General features: G+C 47.7%; 1 protein-coding gene across 1 annotated transcript in view; it reads left to right on the forward strand.

The window, feature by feature from the left end:
• LOC137543581 (membrane cofactor protein-like) overlaps positions 1-25588 on the forward strand; it is a 121586-nt gene that overhangs the window by 57891 nt on the left and 38107 nt on the right. The gene's annotated exons all lie outside the window — the stretch shown is intronic.

Genomic DNA, 25588 nt, shown 5'->3' on the forward strand with positions numbered 1-25588 from the left:
ATCTGCCGGAGATTTGTTCCTGTCTACTTATTTTTGAGATTGCCGACATCCCCGCTCGCAATGCCTTAAAGGGGAACTGAAGAGAGGTATATGGAGGCTGTCATGTTTATTTCCTTTTAGACAATACCAGTTGCCTGGCAGCCCTGCTGATCCTCTGCCTCTAATACCATTAGCCATAGCCCCTGAACAAGCATGCAACAGATCAGGTGGTTCAGACTTATAAATCTGATCTGACAAGACTAGCTGCATGCTTGTTTCTGGTGTTAATTAGATACTACTGCAGAGAAATAGACCAGCAGGGCTGCCAGGCAACTGGTATTGATTAAAAGGAAATAAACATGACAGCCTCCATATACCTCTCTCTTCAGTTCCCCTTTAAGTGTCGGGTCCTGGCTTGATGATGTCATCAAGCCGCGACCCGGAGCTTAACGGCAGTGCGAGCGGGGATGCCGGCCAGAACGGAGGGGGGCTAGGGCTGCTCATCACTGGAGCCTGGGAAGTGAGTAAAGACTGCTTGCCATACGGGGGACACCTGGCTACACTGGGGACATCATGCATAGCTGTCTATACTGGGGATTCGGCTGCCTGCCCCCCCTCCCCCCAAATGTGTCCCCCCACATGTAAAATGGTCTGGTCCTTAAGGGGGGGTTAGGCAGCCAGTCCCCAGAGGGTTAAAGAGGAACTTTTACCCAGGAATGAACTTCATTCAAATCAGTAGCTGATACCCCCTTTCAAATAACTCTTTACTTTTTCTCGAATAGATCAGGCGGTGTCTGTGTGGCTGATATTATGGTGAAACCCCTCCCACAGTGTTAAGTCATGACCATGGTCCTGATAGTTTGCTGTCTGTGAACCTCATTGCATTGTGGGAAATAATGGCTCTTTCCAACTGCCAGGTAGTGATGCTCAAATACCCCTTTTCAAAATTCGAGTTAGGTCGAATTCGAATAGTAAATTATTCGAGGTCAGTCGAATATTCGAGTCGAATAATTTTTACTATTCGATTCGACCTCGGACTTCGAGCTCACTATTCGAGTCGGTATTCGAGCTCACTATTCGAGCTGACTATTCGAATTGGCCTTAAATAGCTTCCAACACTTGTTTTGAGGGTGAATGATGCAAGAAACATCTTTTTTTCCAAGTAACAACAGCAAGTGATTATGTGGGGATGTTCCTTTAAAAAAAAATGTGGAAAGATAAGTTGTGTCCTTAATTTTTTTCAGTAGTGTTACTGTATATACTTGTTCTTCTTCTTCTTTATCTTTCTTCTTCTTCTTCTAGATCTTCTTCTTCTATATCATCTTCTTCTTCTTCTATATTGTCTTCTTCTTCTTCTTCTTCTTCTTCTTCATCATCTTCTTCTTCTTCTTCTTCATCATCTTCTTCTTCATCTTCATCTTCTTCATCTTCTTCTTCTTCATCTTCATCTTCATCTTCTTCATCTTCTTCATCTTCTTCATCTTCTTCTTCTTCATCTTCTTCTTCTTCTTCATCTTCTTCTTCTTCTTCTTCATCTTCTTCTTCTTCTTCTTCATCTTCTTCATCATCTTCATCATCTTCTTCATCTTCTTCTTCTTCATCTTCTTCTTCTTCATCTTCTTCATCTTCTTCATCTTCTTCTTCTTTTCCATCTTCTTCTTCATCATCTTCTTCATCTTCTTCTTCATCTTCTTCTTCATCTTCATCTTCTCCTTCTTTTTCAATATCGTCTTCTTCTTCTTCACGTATTTCTCTTTTCAATTTTTTTTTTAAAGAAATGCAGCTATTTTTGAGCGTAACAAATAGCTGGTGGGCGCACGCATGTTGGAAGCGCCATTGTATGTGCTCCCTGGCAGTGGAAACACAAAGACAGCAGGAGGTAAATTCAGCAGCAGGAGGAGGAGGATGAGTGTGTGGCAGCAGGCAGTCAATGAGGCAGGCAGCTCGCCGTGACATAATAGCCCTGGTACCTAGCGGTGATACCAGGGCTGTAAATAAACACAACAGGAGGTCCCAGACAGCGGTCGTGCAGCCCACATTGTGTCCAATACACAACTGGGACAACACGGTTTTCAACCCGGGCACCTCAGAAAAATTAAACCTTTTTTTTTTTTTTAATGGTTTGTTTGGTTTTGGTTTTGCAACCAATATAGCTATTGTTTGACGTAATAGCTGGTGGCAGAGTGGCAGCAGAAGAAGGTAATTCTGTGTACCCTGGCAGTGGGAAACACAGACAGACAGCAACAGCAGCAGGAGGAATGGAGGAGTAATGTGAGCAGCTATTGTTTGACGTAATAGCTGGTGGCAGAGTGGCAGCAGAAGGTAAATCATCTGTGTAGTGTACCCTGGCAGTGGGAAACACAGACAGACAGCAGCAGCAGCAGCAGGAGGAGGTATGGAGGAGTAGTGTGAGTGTGGCAGCAGGTAGGCAGCGTGACATAATAGCCCTGGTACCTAGCGGTGATACCAGGGCTGTAAATAAACACAACAGGAGGTCCCAGACAGCGGTCGTGCAGCCCACATTGTGTCCAATACACAACTGGGACAACACAGTTTTCAACCCGGGCACCTCAGAAAAATTAAACCTTTTTTTTTTTTTAATGGTTTGTTTGGTTTTGGTTTTGCAACCAATATAGCTATTGTTTGACGTAATAGCTGGTGGCAGAGTGGCAGCAGAAGAAGGTAATTCTGTGTACCCTGGCAGTGGGAAACACAGACAGACAGCAGCAGCAGGAGGAGGAATGGAGGAGTAGGCGAGCAGCTATTGTTTGACGTAATAGCTGGTGGCAGAGTGGCAGCAGAAGGTAAATCATCTGTGTACCCTGGCAGTGGGAAACACAGACAGACAGCAGCAGCAGCAGCAGCAGGAGGAGGTATGGAGGAGCAGTGTGAGTGTGGCAGCAGGTAGGCAGCGTGACATAATAGCCCTGGTACCTAGCGGTGATACCAGGGCTGTAAATAAACACAACAGGAGGTCCCAGACAGCGGTCGTGCAGCCCACATTGTGTCCAATACACAACTGGGACAACACAGTTTTCAACCCGGGCACCTCAGAAAAATTAAACCTTTTTTTTTTTTTAATGGTTTGTTTGGTTTTGGTTTTGCAACCAATATAGCTATTGTTTGACGTAATAGCTGGTGGCAGAGTGGCAGCAGAAGAAGGTAATTCTGTGTACCCTGGCAGTGGGAAACACAGACAGACAGCAGCAGCAGGAGGAGGAATGGAGGAGTAGGCGAGCAGCTATTGTTTGACGTAATAGCTGGTGGCAGAGTGGCAGCAGAAGGTAAATCATCTGTGTACCCTGGCAGTGGGAAACACAGACAGACAGCAGCAGCAGCAGCAGCAGGAGGAGGTATGGAGGAGCAGTGTGAGTGTGGCAGCAGGTAGGCAGCGTGACATAATAGCCCTGGTACCTAGCGGTGATACCAGGGCTGTAAATAAACACAACAGGAGGTCCCAGACAGCGGTCGTGCAGCCCACATTGTGTCCAATACACAACTGGGACAACACAGTTTTCAACCCGGGCACCTCAGAAAAATTAAACCTTTTTTTTTTTTTTAATGGTTTGTTTGGTTTTGGTTTTGCAACCAATATAGCTATTGTTTGACGTAATAGCTGGTGGCAGAGTGGCAGCAGAAGAAGGTAATTCTGTGTACCCTGGCAGTGGGAAACACAGACAGACAGCAGCAGCAGCAGCAGGAGGAGGTATGGAGGAGTAGTGTGAGTGTGGCAGCAGGTAGGCAGCGTGACATAATAGCCCTGGTACCTAGCGGTGATACCAGGGCTGTAAATAAACACAACAGGAGGTCCCAGACAGCGGTCGTGCAGCCCACATTGTGTCCAATACACAACTGGGACAACACAGTTTTCAACCCGGGCACCTCAGAAAAATTAAACCTTTTTTTTTTTTTAATGGCTTGTTTGGTTTTGGTTTTGCAACCAATATAGCTATTGTTTGACGTAATAGCTGGTGGCAGAGTGGCAGCAGAAGAAGGTAATTCTGTGTACCCTGGCAGTGGGAAACACAGACAGACAGCAGAAGGGCAGTACACAGCAGCCCACTGTAGGTGTAAAATGTGTGGCTGCAGGCGACGTAATAGTCAAAGTGAACCAGGCTGGCTTAGTGAGCAGGAGCCAGGAGGTGGTAAAGGGTGGTAAGGCACATTAACGATGGTTCCGGCAGCCAGTTCATGTCCCCCTCTCGCCGACAACAGGGGCCAGGAACTCGCCTTCCACCCACGCCTGGTTCATCTTGAGAAACGTCAGTCTGTCCACAGACTTGTGAGACAGACGTGAGCGTTTCTCGGTGACCACGCCACCAGCTGCACTGAAGCAGCGCTCGGACAGCACGCTGGAAGGGGGGCAGGACAGCACTTCCAGGGCGTACTGCGCCAGCTCGCTCCAGATCTCCATGCGCTTGACCCAATACTCCATGGGATCAACAGGGGCATCGCTGTCAAGCCCGCTGTACGACCCCATGTAGTCAGCCACCATGCGGGTCAGGCGCTGGCTGTGACCGGAGGAGGATGCTGCTGCATGCATCTCCTCTCTAGTCACTGCTGCCGGAGCCTCTACAGTCCTGTAGAGCTCGTGGCTGAGAGACAGCAGGTCTGTGGGGCGCTTGCTGCTGCTGGATGCAGGCACCTGCTGCTGCCTCTGTGCTGGCTGCTGGACAGTGGGGGTGGAAGGCTGGGGGAAGGCTTCCTCCAAGCGCTCAACAAGGGCCTGCTGCAAGCTCCTTATTTGTTGCGCTGGGTCTCCTCCTGCAGGCGGCAGGAACTGGCTCAACTTCCCCTTGAGGCGTGGGTCCAACATCATGCTGATCCAGATGTCCTCCCTCTGCTTCATCTGGATCACCCTGGGGTCCCTGCGCAGGCACGTCAGCATGTGCGCTGCCATTGGGAAGAGGCAGGCCACGTCTGCTGGCACATCGACGTCAGTGCTGTCCTCATCCTCCTCCTCTGCCGCCTCATCCTCTCTCCACCCCCGCACCAACTCAGCTGCGCTGTGCTGATCCCCCTCATCAGCAGCCAGGTCAGGGACCTCCACCAAGTCCTCCTCCTCCTCCCCCTCAGAGGTGGACTGCGCAGCTGGTTGCCGCTCCTGCTGGTCCAAGGCTGCCGCTCCCTGTTCCAGCAAAGCATCGAGGGCCCTGTTCAGCAGAGAAACCAGGGGCACCCACTCGCAGACCATAGCATGGTCCCTGCTCACCATGTTTGTGGCCTGCAGGAAGGGAGCCAGCACAAAGCACACCTGCTGCATGTGCCTCCAGTCATCATCGGGGACGATGGACGGGATGTTGCTGGTCTTGTCCCTTCTCTGAGCGGCGGAAACAGTGGCCAGGGCAAGGTACTGTTTGACAGCGCGCTTCTGTTCAACTAGACGCTCCAACATCGCCAGGGTGGAGTTCCAGCGAGTCGGAACGTCAAGGATCAGCCGATGGCGTGGCAGATCCAGCTCCTTTTGCACGTCTTCCAGGCTCGCACAGGCTGCAGCCGAGCGCCGGAAGTGACGCACAACATTCCTTGCCGTTTCCAGCAGTTCGCCCATCCCCTGGTAGGTGCGCAGGAACTTCTGCACCACCAGGTTCAGCACGTGGGCAAGACAGGGGATGTGGGTCAGGTTTCCCCTGTCTATTGCGGCAACCAGATTGGCCCCATTGTCGGCCACCACCTCTCCGACTCTGAGGCCTCTGGGGGTCAGCCAAATCCTCTCCTGCTCCTGGAGTTTGGCCAACACATGGGTTGCCATCAGCTTGGTCTTCCCAAGGCTCACCAAGTGCAGCAGCGCTTGGCAGTGGCGGGCCTTCACGCTGCTGCTGAGGCGGGGGGTTTGGCCAGGTGTGCCGGAGGATGGCAGAGGATCGGAGGAACCTGCTGCAGTTCCCCTGACCCTGCGGGGTGGCACCACCCACTGTGTTGCTGCTGCTGCTGTGCCCGCTGCTGCTCTCCCATCCTCACCCCCTTCCACCAAGCTGACCCAGTGGACAGTGAAGGACAGGTAGCGGCCTGTCCCGAAGCGGCTGCTCCAGGAGTCCATGGTGACGTGGACCCTTTCACCAACCGCGTGCTCCAGCCCTCGCTCCACATTGGCCATCACAAAGCGGTGCAGTGCAGGAATGGCCTTGCGGGCAAAGAAGTGTCTGCTGGGGAGCTGCCAGTCTGGGGCTGCGCAAGCAAGCAGCGCACGAATGTCGCTCCCCTCCTGCACGAGCGTGTACGGCAGGAGTTGGGAGCACATGGCCCGTGCCAGCAACGCGACGGCTGCTGGGAGGCAGAGCCCTAACCACCCCCTGGAAGGACTCGCTCAAAAGGCTCTGGCGTGGCCTTTTGCTGACACGGGAATCAGCAGACACAGCAGAGGAGGCCACTGAGGACTGGCTGCCAGAACAGGCCTCAGTGTCGGCGGCAGGAGTTGCAGAGGGGTGAGGAGCAGTGCGTTTCCGCACTCCTGCTGGTGCTGCTGGAGGAGCAGGAGGGCGGGTGGCTGCTGTTGCTGCTGCTGCTGCTGAAGGCTGTGCAGTGATGGGTGTGGTGCCACTGCCAGCACCAGATGCCTTCAGCCTCTGGAACTCCTCATGCTGGTGGAAATGTTTAGCCGCAAGGTGGTTGATGAGCGAGCTGGTGCAGAACTTTAAGGGGTCTGCACCTCTGCTCAACTTCCGCTGACAGTGGTTGCAAGTGGCGTACTTGCTGTACACAGTGGGCATGGTGAAATATCGCCAGATTGGTGACTTAAACATCCCCCTACGGCATGGAAGCGCTGCTGCCTGTCTCCCTGTGGTGGTTGGGGGGGGGGGGCTTGGGTGCGGCTGGTGGTGGTACTGGCAGATGCTGCTGCTGCTGCTGCTGAGCCTGAGACACCAGCAGGCTGTGGGACCTGCCTACTGCTGCTGCCAATGCTTGCAATGATGCGCCTCCTTGCAAGGCCCACAAGAGCATCCTCCTCCTCAGAGCTGCTGAGGACGACATCCCCTGGAGGTGGTGGCACCCAGTCTCTGTCTGTCACCGGGTCATCATCATCCTCCCCCTCCTGAAACATGTCCTGCTGGGATGAGGACCCCCCAAACTCCTCTCCTGATGCATGGATGGGCTGCTTGACTGTCGCCACAGTCTTGCTGTCCAATCCCTCATCCCCCAAAGTGCCCATCAGCATCTCCTCCTCAAAATCGCCAACAACAGCAGACAATTGACTCATGATGCCTGGGGTCAAAAGACTGCTGAATGACAGGTCGCCAACTGACGGTGAACTGGCCTCCTCCCCAGGCCCTGCTGGGCGGCTGCTGCGAACAGGGGTGGTGGTGGTGGTGGTGGTGAGGGTGGAGGCCTCGGATGCAGAGCTGATGGCGGGCTGCTCATCCTCCGTCATGAGTTGCACCACAGTGTCTGCATCCTTTTCCTCAATGGGACGTTTCCGACCCGGCTGGAGGAAAATGGGAGCAGGTGCTACACGCTGCTGCTGCTGTGTCTCTGCAGCGTGAGTTGCAGATGCTCCTGCTGGGCGGCGCCCAAGGCGTCCACGACCAGTGGCTATGGGAGGAATGTTAGCCACTGACGCTGCTGCTGCTGCTGCGGAACTGTGCATGGTGGCGCGCCCGCGGCCTGCCACAATGCTGCTCCCTCTCCTCCTGATTCCCTTGCTGCCTGTAACGATCGGTGTCAGCAACCAGAGAGAGAATCTGATCCTTGGCGATCCGCAGTATCCCCAAAAATACAGATATACCCGATTATTGAGGATCTGCGGAATCGTCAATAATCAGATATGTCTAACCTCTAGACACCAGGGAGAGTGTAAGTGTTTGGTGCAACAGTAACAACTCTGAGTAAAGACCACCAGAGGAGCTGGCGGCCTATACTCTCGAGGAATTCACCCCTGAGCGGTGGGTGATATTCCTGTAGCCTGTGGACCCCTGAGCGAGGGACCAAGGCTGGAAAGCAGGGAGCCCTGCTGCTAATATGTAAGGCTTTGCCCTGAACTGGGCTAACGTAACACAGTAATAACACAACCTAGTCTGGGTGTGAGGTCCGTATTCTCAACACCCTGGAACTAGTCTGGAGCATAACATAAATGATAATACAGTTCCCTAGTCTTGGGTGTGAGGGCCTTGATCTCAACACCCTGGAACTGGTCTAACAAATAATACCATACAATTAGTACTTTAAGCTATCAAGAATCTGACTCAGTGTGGATTCCCAGCTCCAGCCGGTTCTGGCACACTGTCGGGTCTAGCTAAGGTCTGAGTGCCTTCACGCAAGTGTTAGCAATGGCAGACAACCAGCAACTGACAAGCAGCAGAATATATAGTTGCTGGACTCTGCTGCCCCGCCCGAACCATTCAGCCAATCATGAGTCCTGCAGGAATCAGCTGACCTTCCTGATCAGCTGACACTTCCTCTGCAGGTATAAAGGTCCTGAATTCAGGCCCGCGCGAGCATAGCTCTCCATCTGCCTAGGTGCACTAACAGACCCAGCCACACCAAGCACATGCTGTTGCATGCAAACAGCCGCTTTGCTGTCAGGACATGCGGCGGCTCTTCCGCATTCCACCATACCACCAGACGCGTGTCCATGCGTGCAAACCGCCGCTTTGGACGCGGAATCAGCCGCCTCGTTCTTGGCACACGCGGCGGCTTTTCCGCGTTTTCTCACAGTACCCCCCCGCTGAGGAGTGGACTCCGGACATCTCCTTCCTGGCTTTCCAGGACGTAAGTTAGAGAATTTTCCTTTTATCTCATACTCAGGCCGGCCATCAATCCACCCAGGGAGGGAGGGAGTGGAATCCACCTGCAGCGCTGACCCGGGCGGGGACACAGGAAATGATTTTTTGTCAGCCTGTTTTTTTGGTGGTAGAATGGTTTTGGGCCAAAAACCCCTGTCTAAAGTGTCTGCTTTGGGGCTTTTGCTATCAGATTTATACATGAGAGGAAACCGTGAGGAACAGGAACCATTAGAAATAACTGTACACTGTCCTGCCTTTCCTGCGACCTGTATCCTGGTTTTATCCACCTCACCCTTCTTTAAACAGTGCTCATGACAATGAGCTGACCAGTTCAGTAACTGTCCTGAAGCCCAGTCAAACAGTGGAGAGTGGAGTTGCAACCAGGGCATACCGAGAACAACAGCAGACCCTTTCATCGGCAGGACCAGGAACTGTAAACTCTCTTCATGCACTGCCCCTAAACAACATGACAGTAGGGGGGTTTGGGAAAGAAACTGGGCACTGCGCAATGGAGAGTCGTCCACTGCAGTGACCGAAATCTGCCGGTCGGGTGCAGATAACGGTATCCCCAGACTTTTGGCAAAATCGTAGTCGATGAGGTTTGCTGACGAACCTGAGTCCACCATGGCTTCTGCGGACTTGGTCCGACCTTCCCACGTAACCGAACAAGGAAGGATCAGCCGACCATCGTTCAGGGATGAACCCTGCTCACCTATGATTTTGACTAATCCTAGGCGATAGCTTTTGTCTGGCCTAGTGGAATCATGTAAAGCGTTCTTCTTTGGGCTCCTGCGACTCTTTTCCCCCAGATTCAACCTTGTGTACCCAATTTGCATAGGTTCGCCTGGAGGTGAGGGAGACCGAGAAGAGTCGTGTAAGATAGACCTTCTGGCCACTCTACCACGAATCTGTCTCTGGTGGCGCAAACGGCGATCTATCTGTATGGCCAAAGAGATTGCCTCATCCAATGATTCGGGCTCAGGATGGCCTATCATTACCTCATGAATATTATCTGACAATCCGGCCAAAAAACAGTCTAGGAGGGCGAATGCGTCCCATCTAGCCGAGACTGCCCACCTCCTAAACTCCGCAGCATAATTTTCCACCAGACCTTTGCCCTGACGCAGAAGCCTGAGCTTCCGTTCAGAAGTCGAGGCGATGTCTGGGTCATCGTAAATCATAGCCATAGCCTCAAAAAATTCATCGACCGAGGTCAGGGCCTGATGCCCAATAGGAAGACCATATGCCCAGGTCTGGGAATCCCCTGACAATAGAGTCTTAATGAACGTAATTCTCTGTGCCTCGGTTCCAGATGAATTAGGCCTTAACTCAAAGTATGATAACACTCTATTTCTAAAGTTCCGAAAATCAGATCTGTCGCCAGAAAATTTTTCAGGTACAGGCATACGCATGTCTGTGCTAAGAGGAGACCGCACTGATTGAAGTCCTGAAATAGCCCCAAATATCTGACATATCTGGGTCTGTTGGTTCAAAACTGCCGCGGAAAGTTGGTTTACCGCGGTGGTCAGGACTTCAACATGGCTATACAGTGCGTCCATTTGGGTTCGGTCTGCCATTCTGTAACGATCGGTGTCAGCAACCAGAGAGAGAATCTGATCCTTGGCGATCCGCAGTATCCCCAAAAATACAGATATACCCGATTATTGAGGATCTGCGGAATCGTCAATAATCAGATATGTCTAACCTCTAGACACCAGGGAGAGTGTAAGTGTTTGGTGCAACAGTAACAACTCTGAGTAAAGACCACCAGAGGAGCTGGCGGCCTATACTCTCGAGGAATTCACCCCTGAGCGGTGGGTGATATTCCTGTAGCCTGTGGACCCCTGAGCGAGGGACCAAGGCTGGAAAGCAGGGAGCCCTGCTGCTAATATGTAAGGCTTTGCCCTGAACTGGGCTAACGTAACACAGTAATAACACAACCTAGTCTGGGTGTGAGGTCCGTATTCTCAACACCCTGGAACTAGTCTGGAGCATAACATAAATGATAATACAGTTCCCTAGTCTTGGGTGTGAGGGCCTTGATCTCAACACCCTGGAACTGGTCTAACAAATAATACCATACAATTAGTACTTTAAGCTATCAAGAATCTGACTCAGTGTGGATTCCCAGCTCCAGCCGGTTCTGGCACACTGTCGGGTCTAGCTAAGGTCTGAGTGCCTTCACGCAAGTGTTAGCAATGGCAGACAACCAGCAACTGACAAGCAGCAGAATATATAGTTGCTGGACTCTGCTGCCCCGCCCGAACCATTCAGCCAATCATGAGTCCTGCAGGAATCAGCTGACCTTCCTGATCAGCTGACACTTCCTCTGCAGGTATAAAGGTCCTGAATTCAGGCCCGCGCGAGCATAGCTCTCCATCTGCCTAGGTGCACTAACAGACCCAGCCACACCAAGCACATGCTGTTGCATGCAAACAGCCGCTTTGCTGTCAGGACATGCGGCGGCTCTTCCGCATTCCACCATACCACCAGACGCGTGTCCATGCGTGCAAACCGCCGCTTTGGACGCGGAATCAGCCGCCTCGTTCTTGGCACACGCGGCGGTTTTTCCGCGTTTTCTCACACTGCCCTTGCCCTTGCCCAAACCGCGCTGGCTGCCACTTCCAGACATCTTCAATGTTTTGGGCGTATAGAGAAACGTTTTTTAAAAGGGCGGGTGAAAAGTGGGGTACTTTAATGGAGTGGGTTGGTTGGTGAGGTGACTGAGTGAGTGTCCCCTAGTACAGTAAGTAAGTAGTAACAGTCAGGAAGTACAACTAGCAGTTACAATAATCAGTAGTAATCACAAGTAAATTTAGTGTGTGTACACTCAGACAGTGAGTGCACGCACGCAGGAGCTAGTAGCCTATGAACACAGTGACTGAGTGTCCTAGACTCCTAGTACAGTAAGAGTAAGTAGTAACAGTAAGTAAGTAGAACTAACTAATTACAATAATCAATCAGCGATCAGAAGGAAATAGAGTGTGTGTTGTGTGTGTACACTCAGACAGTGAGTGCACGCACGCAGGAGCTAGTAGCCTATGGACAGTGACTGAGTGTCCTAGACTCCTAGTACAGTAAGAGTAAGTAGTAACAGTAAGTAGAACTAACTAATTACGATAATCAATCAGCGATCAGAAGGAAATAGAGTGTGTGTTGTGTGTGTACACTCAGACAGTGAGTGCAGTGCGCACACGCAGGAGCTAGTAGCCTATATGAACAGTGACAGTGAGTGTCCCTACGGGTACAGTAAGAGTAAGTAGTAAGTAAGTACAACTAACAATAATCTATCAGTAATCAGAAGGAAATAGAGTGTGTGTACACACAGACAGTGAGTGAGTGCACACACGCAGGAGCTAGCTAGTAGCCTATAAACAGTGACAGTCAGTGAGTGTCCTACTCCTAGTACAGTATAACTACAATACTATTAGTAAAGGACAGCAGAAATACTGGTATAGATGAGAGAAATAAACAGAGGACAGCTGCCCACAGAGGCAAGGCCCCCCTGAGGCCTAAACCTGTAAGCTTGCAGCAGCTGCCTGTCTCTAATGTAACACACAAGCTACTAACTAAAATACAATGTCTAACTAACTAACAACAATATAGGTGTGTATAGGAGGTGTATGTGAGCAAAAACGCTAGGTAAATGACCACAATAGAGCTCTTGCTAAGCCAAAGCACAAAGGAGCAACTCTCTCTCTGTACAAGTCTCAGGCAAGCACGGAGAAACGTAACATGGCGGCCGCTATTTATAGGGTAGGGGCTGGCCAGGGTCCCCCTCTGTGATTGGCTGCCGTCAGAGGGCCTGGGAGCCCTCTGATTGGCTCTAAGGACATCAATCTGGGCTATGACGCTATTCGAGCTCGGTACCGAGCTCGAATAGCGCCGGGTTGCTCGAATAGCTCGAATAGTGAATGGGCTATTCGAGTGTACTCGGATAGCCCATTCGAATAGCTCCAGCTATTCGGAGCTCGAATACCGAGCTCGAATAGCTGAAAAAGAGCTCGAATATTCGAGCTACTCGAATATTCGAGCTCTGCTGAGCACCACTGCTGCCAGGCAAGCAAGATCTTCCTCTGTGCTTAGAACTCTCAGTAATGAACATTCTGCACAGATCCTCTGGCAGAACTAAAGAGGTCATCACCACTAATAAATGTCGGAATGTAAATCAGAGAGCGGAATGATTTTACAATCCACAAACACTGACTAAATAATCTATAAATTAATTTTATTAAAAAAAATAAGCAATTTTATTCATTATATTTTCACTACAGTTCCTCCCAGGTGAGATTGAACACAGCAAATTTTATCAGCAATCAGGTTAATCTATCTATATATATAAAATCAGATATGTGTGTGTGTGTGTGTGTGTGTGTGTGTGTGTGTGTGTGTGTGTGTGTGTGTGTGTGTGTGTGTGTGTGTGTGTGTGTGTGTGTGTGTGTGTGTGTGTGTGTGTGTGTGTGTGTGTGTGTGTGTGTGTGTGTGTGTGTGTGTGTGTGTGTGTGTGTGTGTGTGTGTGTGTGTGTGTGTGTGTGTGTGTGTGTGTGTGTGTGTGTGTGTGTGTGTGTGTGTGTGTGTGTGTGTGTGTGTGTGTGTGTGTGTGTGTGTGCCGCGATCACTCGAAAACGGCTTGACCGATTTGAACGATACTTGGTACACAGATCCCTTACTACCTGGGATGATATGTTCTGGGGGTCTCGCGGCCCCCCTGCACACCTGGGCAGAGCTGCAAACAGCTAATCAGATTTCACCCATTCAAGTCAATGGAGAAAATTGAAAAGGCTGCTTTTCTCACAGTAATCAAGCCAGAGTCCCCACACTTGGCACAGTTGGTCACTTGGTGATCGAGGTTACAAATCCAGGAAAAGTGGGCGGAGCATTAAACAGCCAATCAAATTTCAGCCGTTCATTTTCAATGTGAAAATGAAAACTGCAGCCATTCTTAGACTGTTAATCACAAGGTTTTCAAACTTGGCACACTTGGTCACTGGGTAATATTCAGGAAAGTGGGTGGAGCCTACAACAGCCAATCAAAATTCACCTATTGATTTTCAAGGGGAATATTTAAACTGCTGCCATTCTTACACTGTTAATGGCAAAAGCTTCAAACTTGCTACAGTCATTCATTGGGTGACTGGAGTCCAAATTCACTAAAGGGGCGGGGCCACAAACAGACAATCAGATTTCCTTGGTGGATAAACTGCTTCCATTCACACATTTTTGATGCCAGGAAACTGAAAGCTCACAAACTTGGTCATTGAGTGACTGTGTGTCAAGGTTACAAAAAAGTGGGCGGAGCCAAAAACACATTCCACTGGAAAAAATATATACTGCATCCATTCTTACACTGTTAATGGCAGGGTTCTCAAACTTTGCCCAGTTGGTCACTGGGTGACTGGGATTAATAATGAGGACAATGGGGGGAGCCTACAACAGCCAATCAAAATTCTTCTGTTGATTTGCAAGGGGAATATTTAAATTGCTGCCTTTCTTATACTGTTAATAGCAGATGCCTCAAACCTGGTACAGTTGGTCACTGGGTAACTGGGGGTTCAAATTCAGAAAGGGGGCGCAGCCACAAACAGCCAATCAGATTTGTTCAATGGGAAGATACAAATTATTAATACCAAGTACCCCAAAGCTCATAAACTTGGTAATTCAGTGACTGTATGTCAGGTTAGAAAAAGTGGGCGGCGCCAACAACTGAATTTTTTTTACATGGGAAAATATAAACTGCAACCATTCTTACACTGTTAATGGCAGGGTTCCCAAACTTGACACAGTTGGCCACTGGGTGACTGGGATTATTATTCAGAAATGTGGGTGTAGCCTACAACAACCAATCAAAATTCACAGATTGATTTTCAAAGGGAATATTTACATTGCTACCATTCTTACACTGTTAATGGCAGAGGCCTCAAACCTGATACATTCAGTCAATGGGTGACTTCGGTCCAAATTTACTAAAGGGGGTGGAGCCACAAACAGCTAATCATATTTGTTATAATGATATCAGCCATTCTGTTATTGGCAGGGTTCTCAAACTTGACACAGTTAGTCACTGGATAACTGTATTAATAAAAAAGTGGGTGGAGCCTACAACAGCCAATCAAAATTCACCAATTGATTTTCAAGGTAAATATTTACATTGCTGCCATTCTTACACTGTTAACGGCAGAAGTCTCAAACCTGCTACAGTGGGTCATTATGTGACTGGGGTTCAAATTCACTAAAGGGATGGAGCCACAAACAGCCAATCAGATTTCTTTGCTGGATAAACTGCTTCCATTCAGACAATTTTGATGCCAGGAACCCAAAAGCTCACAAACTTGGTCATTGATTGACTGTGTGTCAAGGTTGCAAAAACTGGGTGGAGTCAAATACAAATTTCACTGGGAAAATGTAAACTGCAGCCCTTCTTCACTGTTAATGGCAGGGATCTCAAACTTTGCACAGTTGATTACTGGGTGACTGGGATTCATATTCAGTAAAGTGGGTGGAGCCTAAAAAGCCAATCAACATTTGCCTATTGATTTTCAAAGTGAATATTAAAATTGCTGACATTCTTGCACGGTTAATGACACAAGCCTCAAACCTGGTACAGTTGGTCATTGGGTGACTGGGGTCCAAATTCACTAAAGGGGGTGTAACCACAAACAGCCAATTATATTTGGTAGATAGATTTCAGCCATTCTGTTATTGGCAAGGTTCTCAAACTTGACACAGTTGGTCACTGGATAATTGGGATTAATATTCTGGAAAGTGGGTGGAGCCTACAACAGCCAATCAAAATTCACCAATTGATTTTCAAGGGTAATATTTACAGTGGGTTGCAAAAGTATTCAGCCCCCTTGAAGTTTTCCACATTTTGTCACATTACTGCCACAAACATGCATCAATTTTATTGGAATTCCACGTGAAAGACCAATACAAAGTGGTGTACATGTGAGAAGTGGATCGAAAATCATACATCATTCCAAACATTTTTTACAAATAAATAACTGCAAAGTGGGGTGTGCGTAATTATTCGGCCCCCTGAGCCAATACTTTGTAGAACCACCTTTTGCTGCAATTACAGCTGCCAGTCTTTTAGGGTATGTCTCTACCAGCTTTGCACATCTAGAGACAGAAATCCTTGCCCATTCTTCTTTGCAAAACAGCTCCAGCTCAGTCAGATTAGATGGACAGCGTTTGTGAACAGCAGTTTTCAGATCTTGCCACAGATTCTCGATTGGATTTAGATCTGGACTTTGACTGGGCCATTCTAACACATAGATATGTTTTGTTTTAAACCATTCCATTGTTGCTCTGGCTTTATGTTTAGGGTCATTGTCCTGCTGGAAGGTGAACCTCCGTCCCAGTCTTAAGTCTTTTGCAGTCTCCAAGAGGTTTTCTTCCAAGTTTGCCCTGTATTTGGCTCCATCCATCTTCCCATCAACTCTGACCAGCTTCCTTGTCCATGCTGAAGAGATGCACCCCCCGAGCATGATGCTGCCACCACCATATTTGACAGTGGGGATGGTGTGTTCAGAGTGATGTGCAGTGTTAGTTTTCTGCCACACATAGCTTTTTGCATTTTGGCCAAAAAGTTCCATTTGGTCTCATCTGACCAGAGCATCTTCTTCCACATGGTTGCTGTGTCCCCCACATGGCTTGTGGCAAACTGCAAATGGGACTTCTTATGCTTTCTGTTAACAATGCCTTTCTTCTTGCCACTCTTCCATAAAGGCCAACTTTGTACAGTGCATGACTAATAGTTGTCCTATGGACAGAGTCTCCCACCTGAGCTGTAGATCTCTGCAGCTCGTCCAGAGTCACCATGGGCCTCTTGACTGCATTTCTGATCAGCGCTCTCCTTGTTCGGCCTGTGAGTTTAGCGCTCTCCTTGTTAGGTCTTTGTAGGTTTACAGTTGTGCCATACTCCTTCCATTTCTGAATGATCGCTTGAACAGTGCTCCTTGGGATGTTCAAGGCTTTGGAAATCTTTTTGTAGCCTAAGCCTGCTTTAAATTTCTCAATAACTTGATCCCTGACCTGTCTTGTGTGTTCTTTGGACTTCACGGTGTTGTTGCTCCCAATATGCTCTTAGACAACCTATGAGGCCCTCACAGAGCAGCTGTATTTGTACTGACATTAGATTACATACAGGTGCACTCTATTTAGTCATTAGCACTCATCAGGCAATGTCTATAGGCAACTGACTGCACTCAGATCAAAGGGGGCCAAGTAATTATGCACACACCACTAGAGATGGGCCGAACCTCCGATTTTAGGTTCGCGAACCCTGTTCGCGAACTTCCGCGAAAGGTTCGGTTCGTGAAAAAGTTCGCGAACCGCAATAGACTTCAATGGGGAGGCGAACTTTGAAAGTTTAAAAAAATTCTATCAACTGGAAAAATGATAGAAAACATGTTTCAAAAGCTCTAATACCTGGAGCCACACCTAATTGAGTGAAATACACATCACTGCTGGAGGACCCACCCACTCACCCTCCCTCCTCCTCCTCCAAGCAAGGTCCTTTATACCATTTGCCTACCTACACTAATTAGTTATGGGACAGCTGCTATACACACTCTGCTAGGGAGATTTTAATTGCCCTCCTCCCACCTCGCACCCTTCTACATATTCCCTCCTACCGGAGGGAGGAGGGTCTCTTCTGCCAGGGAATTATACTATTTTAAAAACCAGTATACATCATACCATAGCTGGGAATCGAACCCAGATATCACTGTGTGGTGGGCACGTCACCCTAAGCACTGTACCACTACAGAAGTAAGTGAAGCTAGCCTAAAATTTAACATTTATGCTCAATGCAATAGAACCATTAGGTTGCTTAAAGGAGAACTGTAGTGAGAGGTATATGGAGGCTGCCATATTGATTTCCTTTTAAGCTATACCAGTTTCCTGGCAGCCCTGCTGATCTATTTGGCTGCAGTAGTGTGAATCACACCAGAAACAAGCATGCAGCTAATCTTGTCAGATCTTACAAAAATGTCAAACACCAGATCTGCTGCATGCTTGTTCAGGGTCTAGGGCTAAAAGTATTGGAGGCAGAGAATCTGCAGGATAGCCAGGTAACTGGTATTGCTTAGAAGGAAATCAATATGGTAGCCTCCATATACCTTTCACTACAGTTCTCCTTTAAAGGGAACCTTAACTGAGAATGATATGGATGTTTCCTGTAAACAATACCAGTTGCCTGGCAGTCCAGCTGATCTTTGTGACTGCAATAGCGGCTGAATCACACCCTGAAACAAGCATGCAGCTAATCCAGTCTGACTTCAGTCAGAGCACCTGATCTGCATGCTTGTTCAGGGGCTGTGGCTAAAAGTATTAGAGACACAGGATCAGCAGGATCAGCAGGCGATTCAGGCAACTGGAATTATTTTAAAAGGAAAAATCCATATCCTTCTCCGTTTAGGTTCCCTTTAAGGATTTGTAGCATAAAAGCCAACTCACATTGGCTGGGATTTGAACCTGGGTCTCACTGTATGGTGAACAAGCACACTAACCACTATACCAACTGTGTATGTATGTGCCGCGATCACTCGAAAACGGCTTGACTGATTTGAATGAAACTTGGTATACCTATCCCTTACTACCTGGGATGATATGTTCTGGGGGTCTCGCACCCCCCCTGCATACCTGGGCGGAGCTACAAATAGCTAATCAGATTTCACCCATTCATATCAATGGAAAAAAATGGAAAAGGCTGCCATTCTCACAGTAATCAAGCCAGAGTTCCCACACTTGGCACAGTTGGTCACTTGGTGACTGAGGTTACAAATCCAGGAAAAGTGGGTGGAGCATAAAACAGCCAATCAAATTTCAGCCGTTCATTTTTAATGGGAAAATGTAAACTGCTGCCATTCGTAGACTGTTAATTGCAGGGTTTTCAAACTTGGCACACTTGGTCACTGGGTGAAGGAGATTAAGATTCAGGAAAGTGGGTGGAGCATACAACAGGCAATCAAAATTCACCTATTGATTTTCAAGGGGAATATTTAAACTGCTGCCATTCTTACACTGTTTATGGCAGAGGCTTCAAACTTGCTACAGTTGGTCATTGGGAGACTGGGGTCCAAATTCACTAAAGGGGTGGGGCCACAAACAGACAATCAGATTTCTTTGCTTAATAAACGGCTTCCATTCACACATTTTTGATGCCAGGAACCTGAAAGCTCACAAACTTGGTCATTGAGTGACTGTGTATCAAGGTTACAAAAAGTGGGCGGAGCCAAAAACAAAATTCACTGGTCAAATATCAACTGCAGCCATTCTTACACTGATAATGGCAAAGTTCTCAAACTTTGCACAGTTGGTCACTGGGTGACTGGTATTAATATTCAGGAAAATGGGTGGAGCCTACAACACCCAATCAAAATTCACCTGTTGATTTTCAAGGGGAATATTTAAATTGCTGCCATTCTTACACTGCTAATAGCAGATGCCTCAAACCTGGTACAGTTGGTCACTGGGTAATTGGGGTTCAAATACAGAAAGGGGGCGGAACCACAAACAGACAGTCAGATTTGTTTAGTTTCAATGAGAATATACAAATTGATACCAAGGACCCCAAAGGACCCGTATTTTTGATGCCAGGAACCTGAAAGCTCATAAACTTGGTAATTGACTGATTCAAAGTTAAAAAAGGTGGGCGGTGCCAACAACTACATTTTTTACATGGGACATTATAAACTGCTACCATTCTTACACTGTTAATGGCAGTGTTCTCAAACTTGGCACATTTGGTCACTGGGTGACTGGGATTGATTGATTTTCAAGGGAAATATTTACATTGCTGCCCTTCATACACTCTTAATGGCAGAGGCCTCAATTCTGGTACAGTCATTCACTAGGAGACTGGGGTTTAAAGTCTGAAAAGGGGGCGAGCCACAAACAGCCAAACAGATTTGTTTAATTTCAGTGGGAAATTGCAACTTATTGATGCCATGGACACAGAGCTCATAAACTTGGTCATTGAGTGATGTTATAAACTGTTCTAAATCACCTTTTTTCCGGCACCAGCAAACTCATCAGCAAGAGTTGCACACACTGACTCATCACAGCAAGCAGGAGATAGACTTTTCTCAGGCTTCTTCAATGCTTAAGGAGTTTATTCAGGAAACAGAAATACAGATAGATACAGTTCATCATATCCTAGCCACGCCAATCTTCATATTGCGTTACAAGCTTCTTGATTACCTTCCTAGTGACTGTAATCAGGTCTTCTTAGATCTATTCTAAGTTACATCTAGACTACCTATGTACAGCATACATTATATCAGATTACATATAGAATAAAGATACTTAGAGGTCCTAGTCAGCATCTAGGTAGCATGAAGTAGGAAGCAGAGCAGGTATCAGAGTGCTCTCTGACAGCTCGTCTGGGTCTTTAATACCGACTAGGAAAGAGTTAAATGTGATCTCATCTTCGCCATCCCCCAGACCAGACTATTGGCTGAGCCCCCTCGTGGTGTCATAATACCCACCTACTCGATTAATATTTAATGAGGCTTTTGACATACTTACAGAAATTTGGTATTTAGAAAACATGGCCTACGTTTACTGTTCTTGTGGTGTACATGTTGAGGTCAGTGCAGGCCTGTGGACTTCTTTCAGGAACATGTTCTCGGTATCTGCGTGTATCATCTGCTACACGCAGACACCGAGATGCTTCTGCCTGCATCACAAGAAACTCTATTTATTTTAAAGGCATACTCTGCGGACAAGCCTTTTACCTAAACTCAGGCCAAGTAACTGAGGCTTACTTAAATTATAACAATCCCCCCTAAAATGGCTTGATCTGCAGATCCCAGCTTCTGAACCCCACAGTACCTGGTTTCTTTCTTTAGGTTTCACTTTTCGATGTTCGTGCTCACACAACTTCTCTGCTCTAGATGGTTATCCCTGGGAGAGAGGGCAAGACCTCTTGGTCTTCCTGTAACCAGGCTCTCTAGGGATGCCCTACTTCTAAGTCCCTCTATACCACATGCTCAGCATTTGCGTCACTTGCGTATCACTCACAAACTTGCATGACCACAGAAAAGTGAAACTTGTGTCTGTTACACAACGGAGCAGTGCCAGGTGCCTTCTAAAAGAGCGCCTTTATACAATCAGCTCCATCACAGGTACTGCTACACCTATACCCGTAACCCTGTATATCCCTTAATTTGGAAATATTGGTTCATGAGATTGTTTATGAGGCACCAATCTCTTGACCAGGTTAATTTGTTTTGCGTAATTTAACACGCGACCTCACCTGGATAATGATGCCTAAAGTTGTCATCCCCATCCAGATGACCAGTGGGTGCAGGAAGAACTTTTGAACTGCAGAGGCCCAGTCCGAGTGTCCCTGGAACATCACCGGAAAGCTTTTCCACCAGGTCAGACTGGAACTCACCTGCCTATTTTTGTGTTCTACCTCTTTAAGATCACCTGGATCATGGTGAAATCTTACCTCTAACTGAGTGTACTGTTTGTTTAACCGTTGTAACAAAGTGTGGTCGTCTTGGCTCAAAACCTGTTCCCCTTTGTCCCATGTCGTGTTATCTTTCAGGATGGGACCTTCACGTGAAACATTGAACTTTAGAGTTCTCTTAACCATTTGAGAAATACCGTCATCAAACTTGGATGACTTGATCCATATGGGATCTCCGCTCACACAATATGTTCCCCTTGACAGATCCCCCTTCTCGGAACAATTATGCAAATGTACCTTAAATGTGTCATTAGACACTGTTAAAAAAACAAACCTTTTCTTCAGCCACCGGAACTATTGGTTTGGCTTCAGGGTGGATCTTTTGAATGGTAGCCTCGCATTCTGTGTTATTGAGCCAGCAGGCTTCTTCACTAAATTTGACTTGCCCCGGCAAACACAGGTACCTCTGTGAGAATTGCCCGCATGAGGACAACTCTACTTGTTTCACCTCCCCGTCTAGCACCAAAAAAGATTGACCTCTCAGGTCCTGGTGTAAGACATGTGTTGAGGTGGGAACTAAGGAAGTGGCGGTGTCTAAAGAAATGTTGCACCGTTTCCATTTGTTCACCCAAACATCTCGAAGCTTCCATGCAAACGATCCTTCTCCAGAAAAATCGATATACCTCTCCTTGTCCAATCTCAGTTGTACAGGATCTTTTAGCATCTCCCTGACAACATATGTCCCCAACTGTCCTGATTGGACCTCTTCCCCCCTTATGTCCTGAGGCACACTGTGTACCTGAGGTCGGGAAGACTGTACTCTCTGCAATCTTTCAATTAAGAGTACCTCTTCACTTATCCAACTAGCATGAGGATAAATGGCTGCAAATGGACTGTTTAATATCGTCCCCTGTTGTGACCCGTGTAGTGAGAATGGGGTTCCCTGTGTTGGCTCTCCCCACCCTCTTTATCACCTGGAAATGTGGCTTGATCTCGATTTTTACTTCTTGTTTCGAGAACCACCACCCCTCGGCTTTCCAGCCTTTACGTGTGTATAGTTGTTTCAGAGACACCCTCTGTTGGCAACCCCAGAGTGTGATGTTGTCCCCTGCGTCTCTCCGGCAAGAGAATTGACGCCTCCTGCTTGTTCCTCTCCAATCTGGAACCATCTCACTCTGGATAACCAAGACAAGGTACCCCCGAATCACACACTCCACCTTTTGCATGTACCCATTGTACTGCAATGCAGTGGTGCTCGGATACCCCTTTTTATTATTCGAGTTTGGTCGAATTCGAATAGTAAATTATTTGAGTTCGGTCGAATATTCGAGTCGAATATTTTTTACTATTCGATTCGGCCTCGGACTTCGAGCTCACTATTCGAGTCGGTATTCGAGCTCATTATTCGAGCTGACTATTCGAATTGGCCTTAAAAATAGCTGCCTTCCAACACTTGTTTTGAGGGTGAATGATGCAAGAAACATCTTTTTTTCCAAGTAACAACAGCAAGTGATTATGTGGGGATGTTCCTTTAAAAAAAAAAGGTGGAAAGAGAAGTTGTGTCCAAAATTCTGTTCAGTACAGTGTATATACTTCTTCTTCTTCTTTTTCATCTTCTATATCTTCTTCTTCTTCTATATCTTCTTCTTCTTCTTCTATATCTTCTTCTTCTTCTCCTTCTTCATCTTCTTCTTCTTCTTCTATATCCTCTTCTTATATATCTTCTTCTTCTTCTTCTTCTTCTTCTATATCTTCTTCTTCTATATCTTCTTCTTCTTCTTCTATATCGTCTTCTTCTTCTTCTTCATCTTCTTCTTCTTCATCATCTTCATCTTCTTCTTCTTCTTCATCTTCTTCTTCATCTTCTTCTTCATCTTCTTCTTCATCTTCTTCATCTTCTTCTTCATCTTCTTCTTCTTCATCTTCTTCTTCTTCTTCATCTTCTTCTTCTTCATCTTCTTCATCTTCATCTTCTTCATCTTCTTCTTCATCTTCTTCTTCTTCATCTTCTTCTTCTTCTTCATCTTCTTCTTCTTCTTCATCTTCTTCTTCTTCATCTTCTTCATCTTCATCTTCTTCATCTTCTTCATCTTCTTCATCTTCTTCTTCATCTTCTTCTTCTATATCTTTTTCTATATCTTGTTTTTCTATATCTTCTTCTTATTATTATTTTTCTATTTCGTCTTCTTCTTTTTCTATATCTTCTTCTTCTCCTTCTTCTTCTTCTTCTCCTTCCACCAGACGTGCGCTGACATGGCGGATTTCCTCCACAAGCGTATAATTGAGGACACCCAGGCTAGGTGCTATGCACCTGCAGAGGGAAGTTCCTGTCGGCAGGTGGAGCTGTGGAGTGCAGAGGAACAGCTCCTCTGCCCTACCACACACGCCAGACAGGAATTGTACGAAGGGAAGAAACACAATCGCAAGAGAAGCGATTGAGAGTGAGCACAGAGACAGATTGTGTGTGTGTGCATAAAATTAGTCGCCAACCCGCGACTGTGCACACACCACAGCAGATAAGAAGCAGGAACGCGATCGCGAGAGGTGCGATCGCCAGACGTGACACAAGGTTACAGCAAGGCGGAGCACGAGAGTAGCAAAGGCACATCAAATAATACAATAAGGAGATACGGAAAATAACAAACGCTAGCTAACCGCGAACACCGCACTCATTCGCAACAGTGCACGCGGTTATGCGCAATCTCCACGTGATAAGCACAATAGAGACAAGCACGCCTAACTAACCATTAACAGACAAACATGAAACAGAGGACGCGAGCGCTTGCTTAACGGTTACCTCACCGAGCCTCCAGCAAGCGTAGCAGACAAGACAGACACACGAAAACAGGGACAAACGAGAGATAGGATCCACAGCACCAGCGAAAAGCAGCCAGCGCGATCCAGGTACAGAGTAGCAGAACAGAAGGATCCCCAGCGCTAGCGAAAAGTGGCTAGCGCGATCCCAGAAGACAGAACAGAAGGATCCCCAGCGCTAGCGAAAAGTGGCCAGCGCGATCCCAGAAGACAGAACAGAAGGATCCCCAGCGCTAGAGAAAAGTAGCTAGCGCGATCCCAGGAGACAGAGTAACAGAACAGAAGGATCCCCAGCGCTAGCGAAAAGTGGCTAGCGCGATCCCAGGAGACAGAACAGAAGGATCCCCAGCACTAGCGCTAGGGCGAGTGCGATCCAAACACACGGCAGACAGAACAGATGAGGTAGGCAGAAACAACCGCTGTTCCAACCTACACTCCAGACTCAATCAGAAGGATCCACAGCCGCTAACGCAAGGGCTTGTGCGATCCAAACACAAGACAGACGGAACAGGCAAAACAGATAATACAACCTGACTGGGCTATAAGGGGAGCCTAAAGCACCCCCCAGGAATTAACTATACTAGATAGCAATGGCTGACACTCCAGCAGTGTCCATCAGGAACAGACCATGGAAGGGAAATGTCCAGCAAAGCATTCTGGGAGCAGAATGCTTTTATAGTGCCAGTCATCAAAAGAAGGCAGGTAAGGGATTTGCATGACTAATGTATGCAAATCCCTCAGCAACACAAGCTGCACAACTGACAGAAGGTCTCCTTTCCAGAGTCCTGCAGCAAGCAAACCTAAACAATGGTCAAAAGGCTGCCTGCCTGCGCAGGCAGCTGAGCGGATTCTCACAGTACCCCCCCTCCTAGGGTCGAATTCCAGACGACCCTCAAAACTGATATCTCCAAACCACTTTAACAGAAGACTCATGAAGGTCGGGCCAGCCCGACAAGGTCCAATTCCAGAGTCAGTCCACCCGAAACCGACCTCATCGGAAACAGAAGCCACCGAAACATGCCCGTCAGCACTACCAGTCTCAGCGTAACACCCATCAGGACTGTGGATACCAGAGAAGAAGCCATCGACACCCTCCAGACAATACCCACCACCTTCCAAGGAGCGTCCGAAAATACCAAACCTGCCACAATACCTGTTCGAAGTGTCCCTTACAACACAAAAGCCACCGTTGATCTTATCCAGGGTACCAAGCAAAATCTCTCCCGGAATCTCCCAGAACCTTTTGAAGCTCCACAGAGATCCCAAGAGGGTAGAACAATCACCAGGCTCACATGGAGAATTACCAAGAACCCCCATGGAACCAATGACAATTCCGGATTCAGAATTACGAGGACACCCATCAAGATCAAGACTTTCAGGGACCACTTCTGGGCATGCAAGCAGGCAGGCCATATCAGAGCATGTCTCCACCGAGGAAGCATCTGAGTACGCTGGTAACCGAGGCACACTTGGGCTTTCTGGGTCACAGAGCACACTGGGGTACACCAGCACAGGAGAAACCTCAGGACATGTCGGGGAACTGCCAACCTCAGAGTCCGGCACGTCAAGACCAAAACCAGTACCGGGCAAAGAATCATCATGAGTGGAGGTCACAGGCACTGGACTTTAAAAAGAAGACTCGGATACAAATTCA

The sequence above is a fragment of the Hyperolius riggenbachi genome, chromosome 1 (genome assembly GCF_040937935.1).
Source record: "Hyperolius riggenbachi isolate aHypRig1 chromosome 1, aHypRig1.pri, whole genome shotgun sequence".
In the NCBI taxonomy this organism is placed as follows: Eukaryota; Metazoa; Chordata; class Amphibia; order Anura; family Hyperoliidae; genus Hyperolius; species Hyperolius riggenbachi.